This window comes from Uranotaenia lowii, unplaced genomic scaffold, assembly GCF_029784155.1.
Source record: "Uranotaenia lowii strain MFRU-FL unplaced genomic scaffold, ASM2978415v1 HiC_scaffold_687, whole genome shotgun sequence".
In the NCBI taxonomy this organism is placed as follows: domain Eukaryota; kingdom Metazoa; phylum Arthropoda; class Insecta; order Diptera; family Culicidae; genus Uranotaenia; species Uranotaenia lowii.
The window spans coordinates 557-25000 of record NW_026598630.1 but is presented as its reverse complement, the minus strand read 5'-3'; the positions used below and the strand labels follow the sequence as shown (position 1 = coordinate 25000).

At 39.6% G+C, this 24444-nt stretch overlaps 1 long non-coding RNA gene and 2 other non-coding genes across 3 annotated transcripts; all 3 read right to left on the bottom strand.

Annotated features, from left to right (window-relative positions):
- Positions 1 to 6114: 6114 nt before the first annotated feature.
- Positions 6115 to 6186, bottom strand: Trnad-guc (transfer RNA aspartic acid (anticodon GUC)). The gene has a single exon. It is a non-coding gene; the product is annotated as a tRNA-Asp (tRNA).
- A 398-nt stretch (positions 6187 to 6584) lies between these two features.
- Positions 6585 to 6655, bottom strand: Trnag-gcc (transfer RNA glycine (anticodon GCC)). The gene has a single exon. It is a non-coding gene; the product is annotated as a tRNA-Gly (tRNA).
- Positions 6656 to 8415: 1760 nt separating this feature from the next.
- LOC129760626 (uncharacterized) lies at positions 8416 to 8989 on the bottom strand. The gene is made up of 3 exons (XR_008740373.1): positions 8885 to 8989; positions 8739 to 8808; positions 8416 to 8677 (listed from the first exon to the last, which is right to left on the bottom strand). It is a non-coding gene; the product is annotated as an uncharacterized LOC129760626 (long non-coding RNA).
- Positions 8990 to 24444: the final 15455 nt, after the last annotated feature.

Below are 24444 nucleotides of genomic sequence, written 5' to 3'. Positions count from 1 at the left end.
CGGCGACGAGCTGGAGATAGTCGAAGACTTTGTCTATCTCGGCTCACTGGTGACCGCAGACAATGACACCAGCCGTGAGATCCGGAGGCGAATTATCAGCGGAAGTCGTGCCTACTATGGACTCCACAAGCAACTGCGGTCGAGAAGACTTAGCCCTCGCACGAAGTGTAACCTGTATATGACGCTTATTAGACCGGTTGTTCTCTACGGGCACGAGACATGGATATTGCTCGAGGAGGACCTGCGTACACTCGGAGTATTCGAGCGACGAGTGTTAAGAACCATCTTTGGCGGCGTACAGGAGAACGGAATGTGGAGGCGAAGGATGAACCACGAGCTCGCGCGACTCTACGGCGAACCCAGTATCCAGAAGGTGGTGAAGGCTGGCCGGATACGCTGGGCGGGACATGTTGCGAGAATGCCGGATGACTGTCCTGCAAAACAGGTGTTCGCCACGAATCCGGTAGGAACAAGACGAGCAGGGGCGCAACGAGCGAGGTGGTTAGACCAAGTGGAGCGTGATCTGGCGAACGTGGGGTGCCCGAGAAATTGGAGAACGGTTGCCATGGACCGAGTGAATTTTAGGAATTATGTTCGTCAAGTTATGTCGTAAGACGGAATACTATGTAAATAAAAAAAATAAATAAAAAAATGGCGAACATTGAGAAAAAATCTCAGTCACCCAGATATTTTCCGCAGTTCATGATAAATAAACAAGGGTCGCGTTCATGAAGTCCACATTTCGCAACGTTCAAAAATATTTTTTTTCAGTTCCTTCCACACTCATTCGCTTATTGCCCTCACTGAAAATGAACACTTGATTTTATCATTGTCATAGTGATCCGGGTGAAAATGAAAGGAGAAAAAAATCATTCACCAAAAAATCAACTGTCTGAAATTTCTCAAAAGTCAAGCTACGTGTTCAAATAAAATATTAGTGTTGGTTTTTCAAACCCGTATGATTGTTATAGAGGACAACCCAAGCATTTTGCAGTTGTACCAGCTAGCAGCAACAATTTAGCAAATAAAAATTCGTCATAAAACGCAAGTTAACAGGTTCGGCGTAAATTTATTTTTTTATCAAAGGTATTACCCAGTATACCAAATTTTTTTTTTGTTCCGTAGGTTTAATCCTCTAGTTATGGTAGGATGTAACGAGTCCTGATAGAACTCGAATGCGAAAATAGACAAAAAGGATTTCACAATTGAGTCACAAAATTTTATGACAACCGGAAAGAACCAGGGGCGGAATTATGGAACTCGAAACAATCGAGTTTCGTTCGATTCGACCAACTTTGGCATTACCGATCTCGATTCGAATAGTACGTATCGAGATGATCTACTACCAGATTTACTCGAAATCTAATACGTAAAAATTTAGAATTCGAACGAGATTCGTAATACTGATTCTAATTCGATTCGAGTTCAACTCGAAACGGGTAACTCGAATCGAATAGGATTCATAATTTCACCCCAGGTTGCTCGGAGTCTAGCTGCAAGGTTGCGTAAGCTTCATACACGCTACTCCTGGCTTCGTGTAACTTCGATGAGAGTATGCTGCTACCTTACTCTAAAAACAGTATTTTGATTTGTTTCGAAATTATTCGCGGAATCATACAACAAGTTGGAGCCATCGATAGTGTATAAAACTACTTTACCTGAAGCAGTAAATGAAACTCAAACAAATTATGTTCATAATTAAAAAAACATAATGTAAAACAATATACTTGTTTTTTCCTGATTTCCCGATTTCAATAAATATAAAGTCAACTGTCTAAGTTCTTCCTGTATTTTTTTTTTAAATTTTTTGATTATATGTTGTAGAAAGAATTTTTGAAAGTAGAACTTTATTGAGCTTAACCTCCAAAATGTTTGCAAAGTGTCCTTCACCAATAAAACGAGCAGCAAACTCCAATGAAGTGATCAAACTACTCGACCCCGCCCGCTCTCGATTTTAAAACTGAAATTAAGAAGACAGAAATTTCATTTTTTATATATTTTTATAAGACAATCAGAGGGAAACAAATTGTTACGGCCGATCCGCTACCTGGACATATTGAGCTAAGGCTTCGGACTTGGGCTTGAAGTTTGGATTTGGGTGTGGACTTGAAAATTTTGCTCAGGATTGAAACATTGTGAAACATTCTGAAGTACCATCAAAACCCAGCGTAATGTTGCCGGATTCCGATTCTGTTGGTGATCGATTGCAGTAGTTGTTGGACCTTATGCCCGCATGTGTTGTGTCCGATAAATAATGCTGAACCTGGCACACGGCGGCCCATGGCACAGCAGTAGTTCTCTTTAACAGCCAAATCGCCGACTGAAACGGTTAAAAAAAAATTTTAAAAGATGCCGTGATCGGCATTCCTGGTAACCGAAGGATTGGGATTTCCAGCTGTAGTTGATATGTCTCACACGATGTGGCCAGTTTCTGGAACCAACAGTATTTTTCAGCAAAGGTCTTCTTGCGGCAGCGGAAGACCCGCAAAGATGGGTTAAACGAATTAGGAAATCGTCTACCCGATTTCAGGGCCACTTTGTCTACTGGTACACACGCGGTTTATGAATTTCGGTAACTTAAATTTCGGCTTGAAGAAAGTTCGATTATGCGTTATCAGTCAGCGTTTGTTTTCTACTGTTTGAAGCCATTTCTTGGCATAAACTTTGAATTTTCGAAAAATTCAGACCGAAAAATGACAATCGAAAATCGAATTTTAAAATTTCACTGATATCTTGAATGAACTGAGAGAGGCCCTGATGAACTTTCAAAAAAGGGGAAACAAATTGACAGTGATAGTCGAACTCCGTCGGTGCATGTTCACTGAAAATGACATCGACGAAGAAAATTGCAAAATAAACAAGAAAATGAACCATCAGTCAAATCGAAGTAGGTACATTGAGAAAAGGAAGGCAGTAGTTTTCAGTAGGATATTTTGAATGGGAGAAATTTTCTTTTCATTGTCAATGTGTCCTTTCGAAATTTTTCAACTCTGCTTCCAGCTTCAAATTAGGATCCCGACAAAAAAGATAAAGATGCAGCAGGGCCAATCGAAAGCTATCCGAAAAGATTTCCTGACAATAATCCGGATGTCATCATGATGCTGTGTCCAGAAACTGGAAGTGACCAGTACTCTAGCAGCCTAGACCATTCAAACTGCACATTGGCTATGGTAGCTATGGCGAGAATTCGCAGAGTGATTTGGTATTTTACCTGCTTATAAGTTTTTAGATTTCTTTTAACTATTTGTTTTCATTTCAGCATGTTAAAATTTCCAAGTTGGAAACTTCTGGCCTCATTGAACAGCGCACTGACTTCTGGTAAGTGGCAGCCATCCCCACAAAACAGAATATCACCAAGTTCATACCTTTCCTGGCAATGCCCAGTCCCTTCATTATATTACACGGAAAATAATAAAAAGGTGAAATTTACCGAGAAAACAAGGTGAACGCTCGTGAAAGCCAATAAGGTAACTTCTACCTCTCACAGTGAGGTAAAATTTACCTGAATCGAAGTTGGAAAAAGGTATAATTTACCGAAAAAAAGGTGAATCCAAAAAAGGTAAATCTTACCTCGTAGCGAGGTGAACTTCACCTGAATTGAGCTGGATAAAAAAGTATAATTCACCTCGAAAAAAAAAGGTAAATCCAAATAAGGTGAAACTTACCTCGTAGTGAGGTGGAGTTGACCTGGATTAGGCTAAACAAAACGGTACAATTCATCTCGAAAAAAGTAACTATTTGCCGAATCCGTTTATTGAGGTTAAGCCAAAGCTGTTTTGTCGTTCAGAAGGGAAGTTTTGCTTTGTGCCCAATATGAGTAAATCGGAATAGAATGGTAAGTATTTTCTTAGAAATCATTTAGTAGTGCTGATTCTTTTCATAATACTTTGCTTATGTTTCAGATCGGCCCAGCTTCGAGGTGTATTCCACGTCATCCTCCAGATATCATTCCGACCGCGCCTCACCGGATATGTCGAACGGAGAAGGGCATGAAAGTGTTAACGCAATGCAAAAAGATTCAGTGGCCATTATGGCACGGAAGATCGTGAAGCAGAATTGCCACGAGCCTCTGGCAAAAAAGGACTTACCTCAATAATTTTTTCAAACATGGTGATACATTTTGAAAATAAATATTAGGTAAATATCCCTATTTATTTCAAATAAATATACATTTTTGAATGAATTTTGTTTTTATTTTTATTGACAAAAAACCAATCAAACCAACTAGCATTTACCTTTTATATCAGTAAATGGGAAAACGGTATTATTTACTATTTTGCTAGGTGAATGCGAAAAAGGTAAAATTTACCTTTTTGCTAGGTGAATGAAAAAAAGGTAAAATTTACCTCGAAAGAGGGTTGGAAAAAATTCACCTCGCAAAAAGGTAAATTTTACCTTTTTTTTAATTTTCCGTGTAGTTTCTCTTGGTTTTAGTGGCGGTCCTTACTTACTTACCTTACTTCTGCACCTATAAAGGCTCCCGGAGTAGTTAAGGCTACAGGCGCACCATCAAATCGCCTCAAGTCTTGCTCGTAACACAGCCAGTGATACTTTCGCTGGCCCCACTTCTGAAATGTTCCTATCATTTTTTTTTAATTCTTATGTTTAATAGATTATATATATTTATATTGATCGATAAATTAAATTATTCAATTTAAAACTTGTTTTTATATGTTGTCTGCAATTTTCATATACATAGGAATCGCGAGAAACTGCGTATAAAATTTTGGTTCAAGAATAACCACTTTCCAACTTCTCCGCAATAATTCCTTGCGGTTAAAAAGTAACCACATTCTCACTTCTCAAGAGAAGTCTGTGGAAGAAGTCAAAAAATCACTTAACGCGGAAAGGTGTGAAATGGTTACTTTTTAACGATAATTGGTTAATAAATTTCGAGCGTGTATAGTAATCAGGGGTTTTTCTTACACTCAGACAAATTCTTATTATAATGTTCATATGATGCGTCTTTTGAACCGCTTTCTTGAGTGCAAAATTGTGTTTCGAGGCACTCGCTTGTTGTTAGTTAGTTGTTGCTTTCTAAACAGCTAAATGTCATTGTGATCTTCTGAGAGGTAAGTTTGAGTTGATGCTTTTGATGAAAACGTTTAATATATTTGTAAACTAAAACGTACCGGCAAAAACGTAAGGTCGAAGAAACAGATGCGGCAGAAAAAACTTCGTTGAAACCGGGTGTTGATGTGTTGCTGAAGATGACCATGAATAATTGTATTTCAAACAAATTCGGAAAACAATAAAGTGAATGTTTTCAACATCAAATTTCTTAAACTATTCTTATTAAAAGTAACTTCCTGTTTCTGTTAGAGCCTCTAATGAAAAGCAACAAACCCCCATTGCATTACATGTTCATCTTTAGAATTCATTCGCGTCATAAGACAATCTTATGAATTTCATTAATTTTTTTTGGCGCCACTTGATAAGAGAATCTTATGGCGTACAAAATAGTATTTTTCTGAGTGTATGATCGCACCGTTTGTTGTTTTCATAATGCAAAAGTGTATTTATTATACGTCTATCACAAGATGACCAAACGAAAAATGTTTTAAAGTAACTGAACATATTTTACCTGCGTTATATTGATAATTTTAATCGCGCGTGATAGAGAAATAAGTGTATAGTGATTTGAAAAAACTAAGCACCGTGGAAGCAGCAAAGCTGATTTATTTTGAATTTTAGAGAGAAGAGCCAGTTCTGCTCAAAAAAATCATGAAGTTTTCTTACATGATGTGTTTAATTCAGTGAATTACGATTGTTTTGATTAACGTTCGTCTATATAGATGACACTTAATGAAGCTTATTTCCACCAAATAGTTAATTGTTAATATAAAATATCATGTTACGTTCCAATCGAGCAACAAGTTGAAATTTGAATTTTCATTCAAATTTAAGATTTTTATGTAAACAAACGTCAATTCAGCTGAATTCAAGTGTTGATCCATCTGATGCTCCCTGGTCCTTTACAGTTAGTTTGGTTCAAAAGTGAAGGTTAAAAATTGATACAAATGCCAATATTGATTTTATCTGGTAAAAATCGTGTGCAAACTTTATTCTTACATCGTTACAAAACAAATGATAAATTAACCAAAAAACACTGACCTCCCCGACGGGGAATTGAACCCCGGTCTCCCGCGTGACAGGCGGGGATACTGACCACTATACTATCGAGGATACATATTTTACATGCCGTTAACTTATGGACAAAAAGAACTAGTGTTTTTTCATAAGTGATAGGGCCTTTTTATTTGCCTTTTAAAACGTTTCATTTCTACTACCATGGGTGTTATGTGTACCTATTATCATCTATTTCACGAAATCAAAAATATAACCTTTTTTGTTTTCTATTTGCCTAAATTGGAGAGTTTCTTTCCTCTGTTACTTTTTTGCATAAATAATTAATTGTTATGGCTAATACAGACGTAATGTTCATAAGCTCCAAAACAATACTCTACAATATTGAAAATTACTTTTAAAATCAATATAATATATTAAGTGGTTTCACTATTTTGAACTGTAAGTGTCAAGTCATTTTAACTTTTTTAATTAAAAAAAAATCAAAAAACATTCGATGCATCGGCCGGGAATCGAACCCGGGCCGCCCGCGTGGCAGGCGAGCATTCTACCACTGAACCACCGATGCTTGTTGTAAATACCCCAAAAATAACAGATCTGGAAATTTATTATCACGTTCTAATGAGCTTTCTGAGAGATCCCTTCTACACAAAGGAAGATCATCACTAGCAGTCGATCCTCCGAATGTTCGAAACAACCAAGCATAAACAGCCCAGAAATAGATGTTTCCCTCGCTGATGGGCAAGCATGAAGAAGAACGAAAAATCTGGAATACCAATTGAGTGTGTCGTATATTTCAATATCGGGCATAAATGTATTGGGGTGATTGATATATGTAGTAGTTTGAAATTTGAAACACTTGATGAACATCAATAAATTCTATGTAGAATCATTTTCCTCTCACACCGTTTTGAAAAATTGATAGTAAAACAATAATAAATATTCAAATCGGTATGTAGGGTATGTTGTCTAAAAATTGCCAGCCTGCCTATTTCGATGAGCTCATTTATTCAAAGCGGAAGGCAATCTGACCACCATCATAACATGACGTACGGCCGTGAATTGAATGATGCAGAATCCGTTGTTTAGAGTTTTGATTCGAACTTTGAATGTTGCATTCTGATTTTTATGGTTTAAAAGGTTTCAAATCCTGATCTTCGATTGCAACTAAATTGTTGTTGCTGGGCCTCATTTTCAGTTTGCTACTGCATCGTTTTCCCTAAGTCTGCTTCAAATAAACTATTTATTATTTTGTATAAGGCCAGAGCAAATATCAATTTTATTCTTTTGTACCCCTCCCCCCCCCTTTCGAAATTTCCAAAATATCTTAAGGGGGGATCAATTTAAGTTTGTAGTATTTTGGGCAAATTTCGGAAAATTTATCAAATATCTGATAGATCACAAGAACAAAAAACAAACTGTGGAAGATGGGAGTTTTATTACCTTTTGTAGGTTTGATTTTATTGAATTTTTCGATATAAACTAACTTTATTTGTGGGTTTCGTGCAATGATGTAGTACCTATACGATAATATTACTGAAAATTATCGCTCAGTTGAAAACGTGTTGATTTCAAAATTTTGTCTTTCTTCAATTTTATTTCTGGCATATTTCTAGAACATTGCAGAACAATCATAGAAAGGCCGAATCGAACTAACTCCCCCTGATTGGTTCACTGCTTAAACAACCCCTCTCAAAGATAAAAGAAAAAAAAATATAAAAGTATCGTACAAGTAAAACTCAGCTGATAAAACTGCTAACCGAATTGCGGCCAATACTTTCAATTCTTTGCATAGAACCCAACATATCACCTACTTGAATGAACTTCAAAGAGATATTCAATCAGAACCGAAACGTTTCTGGAAGTATGTCAACTCCACACAGCAAAAAAAGTGTTGCGATATTACATCAAAAACGTGCACATAACTTGAGTTGCAAAAGGTCTCTAATATTACATTGTTTTGATGTGACTACGAAATTACATCTGAACGATGTAAAACAAATAACATCAAAAGTATGTATCGCAGTAAACGAATTCGAGCACGATTATAAGAGCTTCCAATGTACCTGGATGACTGAATATTTGCTAAATTTCTCATAAACGTGATTGTTTCCGTTTTTTACTTAAAGTCTTATTCAAGACCCAGACTTTAGATATGGATTTACCAAAAAAAATTAGAATCAGGAAATTGAATGAGAATTAAACTAAACAATTATAATCAAACTGTTGATTATAGATAATTTATTTGAAAATATCATCATTCTGTTACATAATATTCTTATCCTAAGTGAGAACTGCCCTTTGTGAGTCGTCCGGATAGGACTCACTAATCCTTTAAGAAGACAGGTTCCCGTGCCAAACATATCCAGCAGCACCGATTTAGCTGAAACTATGGAAATCCTGTCGAAACATTGCACTTGACCACTTCTGATCACATAATTTTTCATGAAACGATAGCAGTTCAAACTTTCATTGCTGACAATTTTTCAACGGAAATGGAGGCACCGTATCAGTAAGATTTGAAGTTCGAGGTTCCGTATCCTTAGGAAGAAACATCCAGTGTGTGTTTTCTATCCGTAACAGTTCCTTCCTAAAAAAAATAAATTGGAAATGAGTTTATTGAGGATAATCAAATCGGAAAATATACTCACCTTTTCATCCGGATGGTTTCAAATCTTTCTAAATTTTTCATTCTCGCCGGTGTCCTTGGGCGAAATGGCCCTGCAGAGAAAAATAGAAAATGAAACCCTACTGAATGATTTTGCTAAATTTTTTTGAGAAGATCGATCATACTCACCAGAAAAACAAATCTTCCTGAGCCTTGCAAACCTCCATCAACTTTTTGATACGTATAGCAAATCAAATGTCAATTTTGATAACCATTGACTACTTGATGTGATACTACATTGCTGGTTGTGATATTACACTAAAAGACTTGCTCGCATGGTGTACATAGAAAAGATGTAATATTAAAACGATTATCCAAAAAAATACATCGGTTTGCTTACATCTTCATAAATTACATCGGCCAGCGTTACATTTTTTTTGCTGTGCAAACGTAAGACAGAGTTAGTCCGGAAAAATATATCATAAAATAACAAAAACGCCAAAACCTTCGATCAGGCTTCGGAATTGTTGGCCGAATATTTCCACTGTATTTACAGCGTAAACGATACAGTTCAGAGCTAGTATTTAAAACCACGACATACACAGTAAACGAAAATTACCGAGTTCGGTAATTTTTTTACCGAAATCCTAACATGTGTAAATCGTTAAACTGTTTGGTAATTTTTTCGGTAAAAAATAAACGAACATCGGTAAATCGATTCTTCACTTACCGATGTTCGTTAATTTTTTACCGAAAAAATTACCGAACAGTTTAACGATTTACACATGTTAGGATTTCGGTAAAAAAATTACAGAACTCGGTAATTTTTGTTTACTGTGTAGGTCATTCTTGAGCTGAGAATATCAGATCTCGGATATCGGAGAACACGGATGTTCGACAAAAAATGTTGCTCCTTTTGAATCCAAAGGTAGTAGATCTGATGGAATTCCAAATTCGTTTCTTAACAAATGCGTTAACGCCTTGGTAGAATCATTATTAATGCTCTTCTCAAGTTAAATTCGTAGAGGTCAGTTTCCGGGGATAGCAATTCTGTTTGCCATACCCAAACTGTTCGAGGGCATAATTTTTGAACAAATGTTTCCTTGGTTCGAAGGGAAAATGTCGGACTTTCTGAAAAGGCGATCAGCGGTTTCGAACTTAGCAGAATTCTTCTCTCGAACTTCACAATGGATACCGACATGTCAAAGGCTTTTGCTTGATCAACATAAATGTTCTCCTTTAAGTGTTGTGTAAACATGGGATTACCGGAATTTGTCTTCAGTGGATTCGTTCGTACCTGAAAGAAAGAGTACAATTTTCGAAGTTAGGGAATACAAGGTCCATGGTATTCTCGGTCAACAGCGGCTTACCACAAGGGAGCCACTTGGGACCCCTTGATTTTGTCACTGTTATTATGAACGAGTTTCCCGAGTGCTGCGTGACGTGTTTGTATTGATATACGCATGCGAGCTAGTGCTAGTTGCAGCAGTTTCGTATTGAATATCAATGCCATAAAATGTAATGAGAATACCTTGTCTCGAGAACAGCTGTAACATATCTAGAAAATCCTCCATGAAAGATCTGGGAGTTGAGTTAGATGAAAAATTCAGTATTTCTAAACATGTTTAACAAGTCGTAGCCAACACTAATTCTATGTACGGGATGGTAAACATGATTTGTAACGAGCTAGACAATCCTTACACTATTGTCTCTATTTATTCCGGGTTTATCCGAACCACTATTGAATACGCCATTAAAACAGAATTGAAAGAGTTTAAAAAAGATTGAGATACGCCTTATACTCTATACATCCGAATTAAAACCAACGATGGGCCTTAAGGAACCTTGGGTGGCAAGAAGAAATGCCGGAAAACCGACCCTTGTGGTAGGATTGGAGTCACGCGAAACTCGGAGGAAATCAACAGATGCGCTGTTTATAAAGGACTTGACCAGTGGAAAGTACTTTTCACTGTATTTTGTATCACAAATTTCTCCAAACGAAGGACGTAGCAGTTTGCGCAACGTGAGACCGTTTCAGCTACCAAATCGAATACCTACGCTTTACAACGCACATGCTGATGTAATCGAACAGAATATGTCCAGGGAACAAAGAACAAATATTCCTAAGAGTTTTCATCATAGATATGTTTTAACACGTTAGGATCTGATATTTTTCCAGCTGTTTCAAATTCAAGCGAACAATTTTCTAATTCGAAATCCCGTCGGCATTTTTGCCAGGCTTCTAGTCCGAGCAAAACAGACAGCGCTTATAGCAACGTTTCTTCGCCACAACCCCTCGACCTCGCTGCGATAGGGAAGGATGCGGCGGGTTCAGTGAACTCATCCCGCGATCCGAAATAAACATCCCGGCGACCAAATCTTCTTTTTTCCGTTCGTATCACCCGCGCCGAGTTGCTGGAAAATTTGCGCCGAGGAGACGTCTGGAAAGAAAATTCAATTTTCGTGTTCCGGGCGGCCCGGCCAACTTGCCAAACGACCAACCGGTATGTGGCAGGTTTGATAAGGTGCGTGGGTGGATTGGCGAAAAAGCGAAAGTTCTCGTCCGTCAACCTCTCCCGGGGTGATGGGCTCCGACGCCTAACGATGGACACTGATAAGATTTGGGGCGAGATGATTCCCAGTTCTTCAACTGGTTTGGGAGCGGATGTTGTAGAGATGTTTTGTTTCCTTTCGATTTTTTTTTCGAGCAAGGTGATTTCGAGTAGCGAGAAAATCAAGGAGGGATGGAGGATTGCAAGGACTCCTCCCCTTTACAGCAAATCCTTGCTGCTGACGTCAGACTGATTGTCGTTAAAGGTTTCCCAACTTTAAGGTTGAAAATCTGCCATTGAAGGGTCGTCCGGTTGATGAGGGAAAACAAATTTGGAAATTTTTCCTCCACGAGCAAATGCCGTCGGCAAATGGTTTTACTGAATTTGCAGCAGCAGTTTCTCGGACTCGGTAGCTCTCTAGAAGTCGTCGAAACGCACACTTTGAACGAGGCGAGCGTTCGCACTTCGTCGCAATCAGCTGTTTTCACCATCCGCGCGCGGCCTACTGCGGCGACCAAACTTGTGGGAGTGTGTGCGTTTGGTAGCCATGGTTAACGCTTGTGGTGGTGCAGTTGCAGTTAGCCAGCAGCAGCAGTGGCCGCCAGTTTTCTGTTGTTTTGTGTGTGCATGCTCAGCAGTTTTTCTCGTCTTCTCCGCTTTTCCCTCATTCCGACATCGATGAGGCCAAAAAACGCTCCATAATGCCATATGGCTTCTTCTTCTTCTGTTTTGCTCTGCGCGCTACCTCTGGATTCTCCTCGATGTGTCGTCACCATCGGCTTGCAGCAACCTTCCTTCCTCCGTCCGAATTCGAGTCAATCCAACCCAAAACGGAGCGACGAAAGGCAGGGTTCGTCGGTTTGTCGGTCGTTCGGTCGCTCGTTGGCCCGATCGCGTACACAATACAGAGCCAAAGTCGGAGTCAGTTGTTATTCAGCTTTCGTTCGGTCGGGACGTGAAAACGGGTTTTTCAGTGCTCGTATCTTTTCTGTTCCATTATTCTACACACTCTCTCCCTCACTTGATGCCTGTGCCTGTGCTCTGCGTGTACATTGTGGATATTAGTTTCTTCTAGTTCTTCTTGGTCCTCATTGGTAAATGAAAATACCGAAAAATCAAGATACTACAGAACCATTCATCAGCAGCAGAGCCTGTGTATAGTTAACGGAGAACGAGCAGGAAAAGGGATGCACAGGACAATAACGCGGAGGGAACACACTTTGTGCAACTCCCTGCTGACGACGTCCCTATGTCTTTCCACAGCATCGTTTGTTAGCAAGTTCGGGGTGTGTTTTTTTCTTCCCGGTGCTGATATACAACAAAAGGATTAATGAATTTCGCTCCGGGAACAGAATCGTGAATTCCGATAATCATTAATCTCGCGCGCGTTGCAAAATCGACTTTCCAAACTGTGTGAAACAAGCCCGAGAAGTAGGCGAGGATTTCAATTCTCAAACGCTATTCGCCGAGATAGCGTTCGTTTCAAAAGTGATTGTTACCGTCGCCAAATGAAAAATATCAGTGTTTAGTGCTCTGCAACATTGAAAAAAGTATCGAGAAAGTGTGGTTTTATGCATAAGAATTATGTAATCGTAAAAGAGATTTATCCAGCTTGCTAAAAAGGTGATACAAATTTTACACTTAACCGAAAAAGCGTTTTAGATTGAAGTGATTCTGCTCAAGTTTGTACTCCAAAGATAAATTTTATCTGTAACACACAAAATATGCCGTCAACAAATTCTATGCGTGATGGAAGAAGCCCCGCAAAACAGCGACGGCAAAATTGAAAACTAGTGCTCTAGCGCTCGAATCCATTATTGTACCGCCTCATGTACAATGTGTCTCCAACAGACATGTTTGAAAGTTGAAAGTCTTTGTAGTTGTCGCCGGCCGCGGCCGACGACAAAGTCCCTACCATCATCATCGGATTTCTAGAGCTTCAAAGGCCGGCTGAGAAATGTTTCGCGGCAGTGAATGATAAGAGCGCGGCGATAGCGATACAAGTTTTATCTAGCGCCGTGGTGCTGTCTCATGTCAGTGGAATAAGCTTGATGGACGTCTTTACCTACATGTATTTGACAAATAATGATGAAAGTAGAGCCACGGCTTGCTGTGGTTTCTTTTTCGGTTTCATTTCAAAAACACCGCATTGTAGAACAGGTGTTTCGCTAGAGTCAATATTTTCCCGAATTGGTTCTCACACCCCTAGTGGAGGAATAAATTTCGACAATATCCCCTTGTCTTGTTTCCATGGCTTTGTCCCGGATTCCCGGATTCTGCTACTAATGGAAACACTCGTTAATGACGGAAAACTCCCCCTCTCCAATAATCCCTGGCACAATGGTCAAAAGCGAAATTGCACCCAAATTACATCCCATACCGTTCGTTAGACGAGAAATATTCCGGCAATTCCGACTTTGCAAATCCTAGGCAGCAGAGCCCATCGCCTAATCTATTTTGTCAGTGTATTGAGCTGCTGTCGCTTGTGTGGAGAAAGTTGTGCCGCAATATCATTGTTGGTCGGTCGTCAGCATCAGCACAGTTATATAGATAGGATATTAGCAGAAGCAGCAGCAGCTCCCGAATTCCAACCAACCAACAGACGACCGGAAGTCGTGCCAAGAATATCAGCCAACATATTAACGTCTGCGAGGCGGATCCATTTCCAAACTGGAGAATGGCGTTGTATGGCTTCTCACCGATTTACATGTTCGGATAAAGATAGCCAGAAAAAAACAACAGCAGGGCATAGCCGAACCCTAATAATTTATTTTAATCCGGAGCGACAATGTCTTATTATTAAGGGAAATTCCGCGATATCCTCCCGCTCTCCCTCGCGAGACGAAACGAAAGCATCAACAACAGTTGGTGGTGGGGGCTGGAATGATTCCTGGTCCTGGGTGGGTGTCGTGGGGGCAACAGATTCAATATTCCAGAAGCACTTTTTCGTCACACTGAATTGGCTGCTCTTTGCTAACGACACGTGTGAAAATGGCGAATGATTTGCAGCTTTTCATTGCGATTGTTGGGACGATGTTTTTCACTTTCAAAAATAGCTACGGCCCTGTATGTATAGTTTAAAAATTTTAAACTTCAGGAAGTCTGTTATCCAAAAGTATATTTTTAACCTTTATGTTAGCACTACGTTGTACTAATTTCGAATATTTTTCTCAGTTCTTGATGAATTTGGGGGGTGAGTGACTGGCAAGGAAAAGGAACCCATTTGAGGAACAGTCGATTGAGTTTGACGGACCGAAAGGCTTCACAGTTACAGCTTCACGTCTTATGGCGCTAACGGATCGCAACCCTGATTTCAACTATTGTATAGAAAAAAATAATTTTTATTAGCACTCCACTTCTGATCTAGTTCAACGCATAGCTTAAGGGAGTTTGTGTAAAACTTGCCTTTGGTCTAACGTTGAACAACTCTTTGTAGCCTAAGCTAGGAAACTCCAAAATAGTCTCATTTTAAACTAAATGTGATCCGAGTTAACTTCAATTAATTTCATTATGATTTAACCTTCCTTTAAAATGTATGCCAGCTACACCACCTTCGCTTGGAAATATCTCATTACTCTGAGCTACATACATATAGCAGACACTCCTTCACGCCTGCTTGAAGCTTCATCAGAATACGTTGAATTGGGTCAATCTCTGGCCTTTTGCGAAGGCTCGATCCCCAGGCGTATCTTGAATGTTGTTTGCAGCATATTTCGCGATGCGCGAATGCCATAACAAATTTGTTGCGGCGACTAAGATGTGTTCAAACTCTATCGAAGAGAACAGAAGGACGTACGTGTGATATCCTAATGATTCCACCGAAGGGCGTATGACAGCAATCGCTAGCACAACTGACTCGGAATATTGCCGGCTATTTTGCCTTTCTCTATTTGTCAACATTCATCCAGGTTTAATTTTACATCAAATTTTACATCTAGCTACGAAATCAACCTGAAGAGGAGTGAACGCCAGGCAATTGCTCAGCTTTATTGAGGGGAAGCTCCTCAACTCCTACCATGTGCACCACCGACTTGACAACGGTTTGCGCATCGATGGAGACCGATACTTTAGAAATCCTTCTTTTTTTGCTTGAGGTGTTGGAGCTTTGAACAGCTCGCGTTCCTTTGCGAGGATCGAGTGCTCCAAGCGTAGATGTCGGATGAAATGGCCGATATCTATTCGCTGCTGCATTTACTTGAATTTTACATCGATCCGACCAAAAAATCGTCATGCAATTGCATACATGACTCGGGAATTTCTCAAAAGGATTGCTTTCTTTTTCGGGCTCCACCACAGTCGATTCGAACTCACACCATTCCCACCAAAGAACCCTCCTGCTCCCACACTAAGCGCACAGATCACAAATTGGTCATCACTAAATAGCACTTCTATCACACCCTGCAACTCCTCTAACAACTCCCTCACTTCCTCTTACATTCATTTCGGAAATATTTTAAAACCCGCAGATCTACTACAAGTTAAGAAAAAACAACGCGCACTTTTTACTTAACGTACAGATAGAGGAAGACTGGCTAGCAGCAAAGATCTCTTTGTATATCTTAGCTAGCAGCTAGCTCTAGAAGAGAAGCAGCAGACCGATGACGTTGGTTCATTCAAAATCATTTCGGCCCGAATGCCGAAGATTTCCGAAAGCAATATCTCGGCTAAAAGTTACAGTCGGATCCCTATCCCTGAAACTGCCAAGGAGCTTGAAAAGCTTTCATACTCACGACCAAATATTCGCATGAAGTAGAACATGGACACGTAGTACATCGTATGTCGACTCCTTTAAAACCGTCGAGGAAGAAATATTCGTCCTACAACTTTTTTGCATCAGATTTACCCGGGAACCGTCGGATGATGTCGGTAAAAATCGAAATTTAATGCATTTGCGGTTCTGAAAGTCGTTGAACCCCTCGTAGGATTTTTCAATAGTTATCAGACAAGTTTGTAGACTATTGTTGTTACTTTGAATTCGAGAGTTCTTTGCTTTTCATTTACTGCATCTCCCAGGTTGAACAGGATTTCAAATTTTTCAGTTATTAGATTTTTTCTTGAATTTTTGCGTGTGTTTGATCTCAAACCATTGCAGGGGACTTTACGCAACGATTCTTTTTCGGAGCAGTTTGAAATAAACACAAAACGACAGGAAAAACTGTGGAGTCTTGAATATAAACATTAAAGAGGTTCAAATTCCGTATTGTCCCACAGCTGACCTTATTGCAAGCTAGTTTCTGTAAAGGTCAACTGTGCTAGAGATAACATCGTTGAGTACCCAAGCAACCAAAAGTCCCATAAAACTGGTACGAAAACGCTTACTCAGCCCCATCATTGATATGAAGTACGTTCTATACAGCTCAAAATTTAAGTTCTTATTGACACTTTCAAGTTCCAAAAAAATCTTAATGATCTTCTATTCAGCTTCCAGCGGCCTCTTAATTCAGCTTCCAAAAAATCGCAAAATGAGCAAAAAATCTCTCTCTATCTCAACTGAACCCTTGGCTCCAGTTCATATCACCTATCTTTATTATTTACTGTGTTCTGTACCGGTGCCGCCATGATGCCACGCGCCAGATTCCAAATTCGAAAAAAAGGCTCAATTGCTTCTTTCCTACATTTCCTACATATATCACATCGGAATGGTCTCTCAATTACTAATTACTTATTGAAAAAAAAACTTGCCTGACTTGGGGATCGAACCCCGATCTTCGTGGTGAGAATCGAACACGCTACCAAAAGACCACGCCTAGATGTTGTTCTAACTGAAACTAAAACTCGAAGTGGTGATTTGATTTTGAAAGCATATCAATGCACTTTTTGTGACTTACCAAATCCCGTATTGAGCACTTTTGTGACCTTTATGTGACTTAAGTCCCATGTAACGTACGTATAGATCACTTTTGCAACTTTAAAGTTCGTTAATGAGTACATATAGTTCACTCATGGGAATTGGGCAAAACAAGTCACATACAACGTACATATTAATCACTTTTGCAGCTTTCAAGTTCATTAATGAGTACATAAAGTTCACTCAAAGGAATTAGGCAGTTGGTTCTTTTTGTCAGCCAATATGTAACTTTCAATGCCTTTATTCAAGTAAATATGTGACTTTCGGTTGCTTGGGTAATACACTCGCTGTTTGGTGGAAGCGCAAAAAAGATGTAGATATACCAACTTGGATACCACAACTTCTCCGGAAATACGACGATGTAGGCTGTGCTGTACGGATGTCCGGACAAATGTAAGGATAAAAACGCTAGGATCTTACTTTTAGGAAAAGTGAAGCTCATATATTGTGGGTTGAAAATAAAAATCGCAATTCTTGCGAACGCCAACAAGAGCTGTTGTTATCATTGGAACCTTAGTAACAATCGGAATATTCATTAAAGTGGGAAAAACCCCTCTAAAGCCTAGGAGTTGACACACGCTTGAGGTATATTTATTTGGCTTAAGTTTATTTCTCTTGAGCTCGGTCACTCCCTAAACCATACCCCCAAAAAATGTTTGGTAGCTCTAGATAGGTTTATCAACCTCCAGTCCATGGCGGAAAGTGACTAAGTGAGCTTACAAACAGCCAGTTGATGATAGTTCGCTGAACCAGTCTTGACTCTATTGCCAATTGTTGTCCAGACAATCCAGTATAAATAATCGTTTGTGCTCAAAACCTGTAGGAAGATGATGGATTGGAAAGAATCTTTAGTGTATCGACGGGATAGCACCAAGAAGTTATCATCTTTCTCTGCTTGTCAAAAATTCTTTAGTTCTCATTCGAAAGTAGTATCCTTTATTACGTACGAAGTGTACTGTGAGTTTATGACTTGTTCTATGACCACTGATATTCTTCATTGAACTGATATTCTTCATTGATAACGAACAGTTGTTCAGCGATTCTATTTGAAAGTTTTACCTCTGGGTTCATCATACCGCGCACGTTTAACTGGCATCCAATTTCCTGATGATGTTCATCATGTTGAAATCATGTTGAAAACCTATCTTCATATTCATACATCTACACAGTCACTTCAAACCCGTTTGGACCCTAAACCTTTTTATGGGACGGCATTTTAAAGAATATTTCATCTAACTTGCGAAACATTATGCTGCTTAGAATACAAATTGAGGGCGAATAACTTTGCGGTAGACCTTAAATTCCAATTACCAATATCCACTTCTGTCTGAGTGGAAAATTTCGCACACTAATCCCAGTTCGACTTTTTGGTTTTCATTCACGCTGAAAAATCACTAGCCAACTACATACACCTTGGCCTATCTCTCTAATCTATTCAAATTGTTATTCATTATTCCGAATCACCAAAAAAAAGGTGCCAAATCCGGTTTCATTTGCTTTACTTCGAACCATGTGAACTAGAGAGAGTCACCATGCGGACACTTCCGGCCTTGTCGAAAATAAAAACGCTCTTCGCGGCCCAAAAAAAACCTCAGACGACAATAACACACACAGTGTGGTTGGCAGCAGTCAGTGGCGGAAGAGAACAAAAACCTGCGAATCACTTCAATCTAAATAATGGTGTCATTTATGCTAATATTAGTTAAAATGTTATTTACTTTCTTTTTTTTTTCGTTCTTCTCTCATGGTGTTATCGTTGCCGCCGCCGCCGTTGCCGTCGGAATATTTCTTCTGATGATGATGGGAAAATGCATGCTTTCTACCACCCCCTGCCTGCGCCATACATTTGCTGACAAAATTCACACACATCCAGACATACAGCATTGGTGTACAGAACCAACATCCGAGAATCATATATGCAAGAGCAGAAGCAGAACGCAGAGACAGGATCTTATTGGATTGATTAGGGGCAGGGCAACGCTCCATTAGCGATTGATATTTTTGATGGACCTGAGAGCAGGCACCGAGAAGAAACAAATTAACAGTTTTCTGCCTCGAAGTTGTTAGGAGGAAAACATACACCGTGAGTGGATGTATGATAAAATTGAGTAAATAACCGGGCAATACACGGCGCTTGGTATGCCGAGCCTAGCCTAGTGATTACCGCGAGTGCCGAAATCAACGAAAATTGCCCCTCACTGCTGGACCGAAGCCCCTAGTGGTGGTGTAGCTGTTGTGTTGAGAGAATAATTTCCCGTTTTCTTTCATCTTTCGTGGGCAACCCTCGCAAACTCCTGTTCTCGAATTCTGGTGTCAGAAGTAGGATACGACGTGCGTCGTCTGTGTAGTGTAATTGGAATTTTTCCGCAAGGCAACAAGAATCGAATTTCGAGAGGAAAAAAGGGCGTAAAACCAACGCAGTAGGGAATAAAAATCAAAGCAAAAGGTGCTCGGAGTGTGCATGAGTGTGAGTCGGACGTCGATGTATCCCGCTGTTCCGAGATTGAGAACCGAAGGACCCATAAAAATTGCATAAATCTAAGCGCACCCATAGTGGTGATATAAATCAAATCGATTGGAGCCTCAAAAAATCAGAAAGGATAACAAGCAGTGGAAAGTGGAGAAACACTGTGCAGACTCCGGTCCATCCTGAAGTGGTGAAGAGAGAAGAACCCGAAAATATATACAAGGGAAACGCAAAAACCGAGGATATAAAATTGATATTTATTGCCAGTGTCCAGTGCAGTTGAACGCGCGAAGAGGAAGATTTGCACCGAGAAGAGCACTTGAAAGAAGTACGATATAAAGTACATGTACATATATACAGCGTTTGCTGTTGCGGAAAAGCAAAGAAGAGTGAGCAAAACAGGGAGAAAAAAGGGTACCCAAAAGGGAGAAATATAAATCTGTCCAGTGTTTAGTGAAGTGACGAAGTGTTCAGATAATTTATTTTTGTTTTTGGCTTCAAATTCTCCCCTCAAGAAAAAAAAAAGTAACCGGTGCTGTGGGGTAAGAGGGCAAGTGTTCTGTTGCCAAAGTGTCTCTCTCAGTATGATCGGATACAGTTGCTCGGCTGAACTTAACTGGAATCCACTCACTAGGAATACTAACGGTAAGTTGATGGGAGATGAATTTCATGCAGGAAACTGTCAAAACTGTAGATTAATCTTTAAAAGTGTTAAAAGTAACACCCAATTGGCTAAACTTTCAGTAGGCGTGTACCCCACAGCTTTACTTAAATCAAACCTAATCATTATTTTCTGTGTAAACAAAGTACTCAAGCGTGAAAAATTTCTGGAGAAAAATTTATCGGAAATAGAACCGATGTTCCGAGTTTTTGTGCCTCGCGGTCTCATTTAATCTGGAAAGTTGGTGACTTTGAGACATGCCAGATATGAACTTCAGTTACATCTATAGACAGAAGAGGCGAAAGTTATGTTGACTTTGGAAAATACCACATTTGCATGTTAAAGACACCAACAATAGTGATATCAAGCGTTATTTGTTTTTGTTTTGATGCTAGTTGCTTGTCCTTTTCACTTCCGGACAACTGTTTGTAGCACTTTTGAGAGTCCTTTTTATATTCACTCGAATGCAGGAAAAATTTATGGATATTTTTACAGAGTAGAAAACACATTTAATAACTTGGGAAATTTTTAGTACGGAAAAGTGCTTCAAGACAACAAAATAAATCGAACGAAGACCGCATTTTTATTGACTATCAAATAGTATTCCACTAATATTCCAACCGTATGAAAATTAAAAAAAAATAAAGGAAATGCATGACAAAAAAAATATTCATACGAAGGCAATTTTTCCCGTTTAAAATAACAATTAATTAAAAAGTTGTTTTAAAAACGAGCAAACCAAATCGATTTGAAGCTTTTCGAAGGGAAAAACAAGCCGGGTAGCGAAGCACGTGCGTGTAACTGACTTATCTCCGTCCCGCAGCAGCTGATGGACGATTCGGTCCTTTTGTGGAAACACTTTTTGAAGGCGAACACAGATCTTTATCAGTCAGAGTTTTTTCTTCGAAGACTGTGGTCATTCCGAAACCTATAATTATCGTGAATTTAGGAAGGCTTGAGACTTTTTTTTCGTCAAATGTTTTCGACACAAGGTAATGAAAAATATTTGCGACGGTGATGGAGTAAAGTTTAAATTTTGGTTCCGGTTCCGAGTTTCTGGTTTGATAAAAAGAAACATGGCTTAACTGTAGAGTAGTTTTGTGAAGAATTGGCGAATGAGCATGCTGTGGTAAGGAACATGTTGAAAGCAATTCGATGGATTGTAGTTGCATAAGGGTTATAATTTTATCCATACCACTGAATTTGAATCGAATTTGAGACCGTATAATTAAAAAAACAAATGAAGTATTCATTGTGTTTGTTGGTACAAAACTTTATCTGCTGCCCAAATTTAAACGAACAAATGGCAGAACGAAACCAAAAAATGTTTGTAGTAGTTTAACTTTGTGGTAAGAACATTATTGACAACTTTTGCTTTACGCTGTTTTTCCCACACTAAATTTGTTTATTTTTGCGAAGTCAGGAAAATTGTATCCTGTATTTACAATTACAATTATTATCGCATGTTGACTACCTGCTTAGCAGTCAAGGATCTATAACGATGAAATTTTATTAAAGTTTTACTCGAAACTAGTGCAAAGAATTAAGTTTTCTAGCGGAACATGGAAAAAAATCAAGAGAAACGATCGCATTGGTTTTCTTTAACGTTCCGGTGTTTGTAGAGACCATCTACAAATCTGCATATGCTAGGTACTCTGCAAGATTTTCATCTCAAGAAAAATATTCATTTACTTGTGAAGGCTGGACTTGTGCTGAATTCGCTTATTGACGATCTCAGTGATATTAGCAATCGCTAGAGAAACATGCTTTTTTAATGACTGCTTTGGTAGAAACAAGGGGGGATGAATCATCTTTAAAAGATGAAAATCCTTAAAAAAAAAAGAATTTGAACTCTCGACGGATGAATGACATCCAGATGTTAAAATCCTAAGGACCAAATAAATTAAAAAAAAAAAAGAAATTAAACTCTTAGTATTGCACCTCTGATACTTACTCACTAACTTACTTAATTGTCCAGCGTCGATTTTTCGGCGCATAGGGCCGTGGTAAAAGACCTCACCTCTTGAAGATCCCAAGCCCAGTCAAGATTCTCGTCGACATTTCGGATTTCGACTGCTAGGCCTCGGCGCCACGTTCTCATCTTTTCGCAGCGTGTGCCCAATCCATCTCCACTTATGTTCCCGAATCTTGATTTCTATCGCCTTTTGATGGCACCGGCGAAGTAGTTCCTCATTTGAGATCCAGTTGCCAGGCCACCAAGCGCGGATGATAATCCGCTGGCAGCGATTCACAAATACTGAGTTGAAGATTCGTATTTTCATTCGTAGAGAGATCTTTCATAGATGTTTTAAAGACTCGTAAACGCGAATCGAGCCTTCACCACTGAAACCTGCGTTTTTATTACGTATTACAGTGGTATTACGTAAATGCTTGGAAAGATCAACTGCCTCAGTTCAAAGTCGAATAATCTTTGAGTGGTTGTTCAATTCGAAAATAAATCATTTCAAAACATTGATTTGTGGGAATGCAACTTTCAGAACTGGGCCGATAAATGAAAACAGAAAGGACCGTATCTAGATGAAACATACGATCCTCTATGTAAATCAGTCATGGCCAGCTTCGATAACCAGGCTCGTTCCATCATCTCACGATTGATCGAGCCATAAATGTTAATGTGAGCGACCTGCCTTGCCTTGTCCCTTGTTCGAGGCAGTCGAATCATTGTAGGCGTTCGAAGTTTATAGCGCTTGCTTTACAAAAAAAAAACGATTGCTTAAATGATTTCTCCGAAATATTATTCTAGTAAATTTGGCAAAGATGTTTCTACGAATTTGTATCAATTTGGTTAATTGTTCTAGAATTATGCTTCGTTGAATCAATTGCCTGTTGATATCTCAACCCAACGAAGCCTTGCGTCATGGATAAGCCCGATTTTCGTTGTTCATTCAAAACTTTTCGCGTGAAAGACTTCTATTTTTCTTGCGCTCGAAGGGGCTCCACTCCATCCATATGAGTAGAAATCTCCTCGAGAGTACAAACCCATTACCACCAGCTGTCAATCCACCGCACAGCTTCTCAAGGGGTTTCACGGCGCTGGCAGTTGTGAGGCAAGTGGGGTTCCTCCTCCTCTTCGAATGGGATCCCGAAATTGTTCCGATGAGATCGCGAGCTAGCTTCACTAGCGCAGCTCAGAGCCGAAGAGAGGCCGGGCACCCCGTTATTAACATAGATGGAATAATTACTGTAATCAATCGGGGCCCGCCGCGCGTCGTTTGCGCGCGAACCCATGCAGCAGGCAATTGGCCGGCCGGGTTTTCGCGTCCATCCGAAGTCTCGCATGTAGCGTAGCCACGAGAAGAGATAATACTTCACCTATTCTCCGGCGCGATTATAAGCGGGCGAACAAGTACCAAGCAACCTACCCATCTCCTCCGGGGCACTTTGGATGAAGGTTTTTTTTTCATTTCGAAATTGCAGAACGACCATCATCCTCGACGTGTTGTTGTCATCGTCCTCCCCCGGTGAAACCGAAGGAGTCGATATTGGGGGGAAACCAAGTGGAAAGTGGTGGTATGTGATGAGAATATAAAAAGTTTCATCCTTCTTCGATTTCCCAACCCGGAGCCGGCCTTTTATCGGCGCATCGCAATATGCCGTCGGCAACGGAAAGTGAAGAGCTTCGTTCGTCGGATGAAGAATAGCTCGAGTTCTGGCTTTGGCTCTGATTCGGGTTCGGTTTTTGGCCAGCCAAAGGAAAGGTTTCTTCATTCGACATTTTTCCATCTATTGTTTCCGTGAGTGAGTGAGTGATGAATGGCAACCCGAGAGTGGCGGATAGAGAGAGAAAGAGCGTTAGCCTTTTTTGAATTGTTGCTAAGGGTGGCTTTATTTCTAAATTTTTTGAAAACTTGGCTCCCACCAACACCTAATATTATTTCAATCACTTGAAAACGCTTCATGCTGCTAAAGTTTAGATGGTTTAGTAAAGGGCCGTTCACTAATTACGTAAGCACGATTTTGGAAATTTTTAACCCCCCCTCCCCCCCTGGTAAGACAAAGTAAGATTTTTGAAAACCCCCCCTCCCTCCCTAGTAAGATCTTACGTTTTAATTCTTCGAGAAATTGACACGTTTTTTTTTCAAAAATTAAGGAGTTCAAGAGATTAAAATCTTAGAGAAAGAAAAGACAAAAAAATTCAAAAATAGGTTGAAAATATTAAAAATGTGTATTACGTGCTTATAAGTAAAGCACTTTTTAAGT